This window comes from Aplysia californica, unplaced genomic scaffold, assembly GCF_000002075.1.
Source record: "Aplysia californica isolate F4 #8 unplaced genomic scaffold, AplCal3.0 scaffold00018, whole genome shotgun sequence".
NCBI lineage: Eukaryota > Metazoa > Mollusca > Gastropoda > Aplysiida > Aplysiidae > Aplysia > Aplysia californica.
This window is the reverse complement of record NW_004797288.1, coordinates 92067-96655: the sequence shown is the minus strand read 5'-3', so window position 1 is coordinate 96655 and position 4589 is coordinate 92067. Positions and strand designations below refer to the sequence as shown.

Genomic DNA, 4589 nt, shown 5'->3' with positions numbered 1-4589 from the left:
GCTGCTGCTGCTGCTACTACTACTACTACTACTACTACTACTACTACTACTACTACTACTACTACTACTACTACTACTACTACTACTGCTGCTGCTGTTGTTGTTGTTGTTGTTGATGATGATGATGTTGTTTTTGCTAGTGGTGGTGGTGATACTAGTGGTGAGGGTGGTGGTGTTGATGGTGGTTGTACTAGTATTGTTGTTGCTGCTGCTGCCGCTGCTGATGGTGTTGTTGCTGTTGGTGTTGTTGTTGATGGTGATGATAATGGCTTTGGTGATGGTGGCTGTGGTTATGTTGGTGTACTTTTGTTGTTTTTGTTGTTGTTGATAATGGTGTGGTGGTGATTGTATTGGTGTGCTTCTGTTGGTGATTGTGGTACATGTAGTGGTGTTAATTTATGAAGCCCCAGAATGTCGCTGTATGTCTGTTGTTCTTCATCAAGGCAAAAGGCTGAGAGCAAAATTAAATGTTCTTCTCTGAAAGAAAGAGGCAAGTCACTTGGGGCCCTGTCATGTATGAGCTTCAACGCACGGAAACACTTAAAGATCCAATCCGTAAAAGATCCAATTTGTAAAAGATCAAATTAGTAAAATATCCAATTCGTAAAAGATCCAATGCGTAACAATTCCAATTTGTGAAAGATCCTCGTAAAATGATTAGGTTTGTAAAAACCCACTTAGTAGTCATCATGTTTATCAGCCGGGAATGTGGCCACTGGCCATTTAAACCAAAGCACTGCAATGGTAGGTCTATGCAGATCACATTATACGTTTGGCTACTGAGTTTTGCTTTTCCTGCCTTGGCATATTTTTAAACTGTCAACGTTCCACTACATATATCATACACTTTTCATTCCTTTCCTATCCATGAGATCTATTGCATATACTTTTGGGGCATGATTTTTGTGTTTTGTTCTTAGCAACGTAACTTTTATTGGCAACCGCCCCCTCTCTTTCAGGTGTCCTTACTGCTGACCCACATCTCTAACACCAAGATCGGCGTCAATGTGTTCGGCATGTTTGTCCTGGACTACTCCACCCTAATGATGGTGAGTCCAGACTCCGCCCATCCACCCTCTCCCCCACACTCCCAGCCACACCCTCATACTCACATTCTCATCCACACTCTCATCCACACTCTTATCCACACTCTCATCTACACTCTCATCCACACTCTCAACCACACTCTCAACCACACCCCCACCCACGCTCTTCCATCCATACCCCTGCCCATATTTTCCATCCTACACATTCCCATCCACACACTCCCATCCACACTTTCATCCACCCTCCCATCCACATTCCCATCCACATTCTCACCCACACTCCCGTCCACACACTCCCGCCTACCACCTCCCCCCCCCCCATCTCAAACCCCCATGCACATACACTCTCGACCCTCTCTCCCTATTACATCCACGCCCCCACCCCCACCCCCACTCCCACCCACCAGCCTCTAATGACTTCTACCCCGACAATCCACGACCCGATGTCAAACTCTAGACAATCAACATTTTCGTCAAAATTCTCACTATCCCATCAACACAACCATGTGCACTTTAACTCACAGACCTGCTCAAAGACGACCACAGTTGCTCACTTGACCTCCAATCCACAGGCTCAAACCACCACCCCTCTCAGCCCCCTTAATACTACGTTTAAAAAATGCCCCTCTTTTTAACTGCTGTCGTTAGCGTTTCTCAACAAGCCTAAATGCATGTTAGGGAACTGTTTGAATATCGTTTCTTTATCTTTCAGGGACTTCTTTTGTCAGCCAAAAGAGCCTTTCTAAAAGTCTGTGGTAGTCAATCTGGTAAATAATTGGATTTGTCCAGAGTTAAAATCTCATTAAAATAAATGAAAACAGCCCAAAACAATATGTGATAAATGTTAATTTTATAAGTCCCTGAGCTTAATGTGTTCCTGTTCTCCTCAGATTTTCGGCACGGTCGCCACGTATGGGGTGGTAGTCTTACAGTTCCAGCTGGACAAGACAAGCTCCATAGCTCGCTGTCAGAACGGGACTTTTGTATAAGAGGAAACTGACTCGCCCCATCTGAGCGCCGCCTTGGGCTCATCTGAGGCCTATCTGGACAAGAGAAACTTCGTAGTACTAAGTTAATTCTGTGAGAGAAAAACTGACCCCACTGATTTGAGGCCCATCTGAGGTCCTGCTGGACTGGGCAAGAGGGATATTGTCCGCTGTCGGAACGGAATGTTCTTGTGAGAGAGAATTGCCCTGCCCCTCGGAGGCAAATCTGAGGCATACCCAACGTGCGCTGGAATCTGTATAGAGTCTAGACATGTTTTTAAAGACTCACTGTTTGGGCTTGGCGCCAGGAATGGGTTGTCGAGGATCAAACAGCTCCACTGGGGAAACATGGTCGTCAGCATAAACATTTGTGACTCATGAGGTGCACCTAACTGACAGTACTGGCGTCGGTAGCCTAGTGGTTAGGCTACTGGACTCGTAATCGTGAGGTTGCGGGTTCGGCGGTTCGAACCTCAGCTCGGTCCGACGTTGTGTCCTTGGGAAAGACACTTTACAGGAACTTCCCACTTGGCTCGGTCCTATCGGAGACGGACGTTAAACTAGGAGGTCCCGCCCCTTAAATAACCTAGTAGTGTTGATAGGGGCGTTAAACCCATACAATTTCAAATTTCATACAACTGACAGTGGACTTACACCCTTTTGCTGGGTATTCTAAAATTAAATATCTCTTCAATTGGTTTTTGTTTGTTTAATGTTTGTTTGTTTCTTTCTTTGTTGCCGTTGCTATTGGGTTGTTATTGTGTTGCGTGTTTGTTTTGCTATATTATTTTGTAGTGTGGGTATTTTTGTTTGTGATGTTGTTTTTGTTTTGTGTGTATAAGTATACTTTTTATTTGTAGATTTTAAAAATAGTTTATATATGTTTGTGGGTTTTTTGGGGGGTCGTGAGGTTGTTACGTTTGTAGATCTACCCCTCTCGGGTAAAGAGGTGAGATGTTATTCTAACATGGACAAGGAGCTCTCACAAACGTATAGGAAAGAGTGCCGTTATTTTGCTTCTTCGCACAGAGGTGAAACCTAGGTGAGAATGAACTATAGATCTAGGTTTGAACCCAAAAAAAGTTCTGTCCGAAGTGTAAGTTACAGTTGGAGGGTTCATCTAAACTGGGACGCAAAAAAACATAAATCTTAAAACAACAACCAATATTAAAAACAAGAACAATGACAAAAAGAATTTCAGGTCGCTCTGAGATGGCCCAGAAGTGCTGACAATTAAGTACAGATTTGCTTTTTTGGTGGGTTTTTTAGGAGGGAAGGGACGGTGGTTAAGGGGTCATAATAACATCTTACTTTCCCAGAAGCAAGATCAAATTCATTAACACTCTGAGCTCTGGCTCCCTGAATCAAGAGTACTCGCGAACCTCTACTGAATTATTGAGTCGACCGCTAGATTCACCACTCTCATGTCCAGCTGATATGCTCTTGGGTCCACAGTGTTTCCCACCACTCAGCGCAGAGAGCGCAAAACTTTGTCCCCACAAACCTGGATTCTCATGGGGGTACATTATTACTATACATGTATCTCGGTAAATATACCCCATTCATTATGACATTTTCAGCACACTGAGAAAATTGAACGTTACGATCACATGTTCACCCAAAAAAAAAAAAAGGAATTAAAATCAGAACTTATACCATTGGATCTTGCACATTCATCACCCGAATTCTCATTATGATGTCAGTGTAAAGCAATACTCATGCTACGTTTACTCAACATTTTTTTAAGTAGAGGTTTTACGGCGCTCGCAACTGCATAAGGTTGAAAGAACGCCAAGGGGTGGATGTCAACAGAGACGTCACCTCTCTAGCTTCAACAGCACAAAGTCTGTTTCGACTTTCAAGGCACCCCGGAAATAGCGGGTCACAAGAGTGTGACAAATATACAAAAGAAGTAAAGGAAAATCACGATAGTAAGGATTAGGAAAGAAAAAGCAGCAGTTCACCGTTGTAGTTCAGGCACAGTTATGAGAATGACATTGTTCAATCAGCCAATTTACAATTCTACAGTGCATAAGAACGAGAAATGTCCCCCCTTTGGGGATGGCATAAAGACACTTCAGTCAGTGGCACCGCCCCAGGCGCGAGGGAAAGGGGGGAGGGGGGGGGGACTCAACATTTGAAAAACACAAATTCACTCCAATTGTAAGCAAACTGATTTTTTTGCACTCAGAGGCGAGACAAACCATTCATGAAGAAAATTATAACTTTAACAAGTGCGCATGTCTAAAAGTAAAAGGTGATAATTCGTGCAATGTTTTAAGTAGCTAATCACACCGTCGCAATGGGTGTCTCGTGGGGGCAAAGTGCGAAAGCAGCGAGGAACGCCCTCCCTCCCCTCAGCACGATACGTAAAAAGGTAACTTCCACAAAAGCTCGTTATTGGGGTATGCATAAAGAACATGGACTGCGAAACTTGTGTGGCACGATATACTTCAACGCTGTTGAGTTCTTGATTTTGACTTTAAAAAAACTTGCGTTCAAAGATTAAGTATAGGTTTGCACGTGAAGCAGTTATTGTTTAAAGTTTCTCCCCCCC

The 4589-nt window shown here is 43.6% G+C and overlaps 1 long non-coding RNA gene across 1 annotated transcript in view; it reads left to right on the top strand.

Annotated features, from left to right (window-relative positions):
- LOC106012721 overlaps positions 1-2740 on the top strand; it is a 4212-nt gene extending 1472 nt beyond the window's left edge. Inside the window, exons 2-3 of the long non-coding RNA XR_004858928.1 lie at positions 960-1049; positions 1937-2740. This is a non-coding gene — a long non-coding RNA (uncharacterized LOC106012721). The remainder of the gene's footprint in view (positions 1-959; positions 1050-1936) is intronic.
- Positions 2741-4589: the final 1849 nt, after the last annotated feature.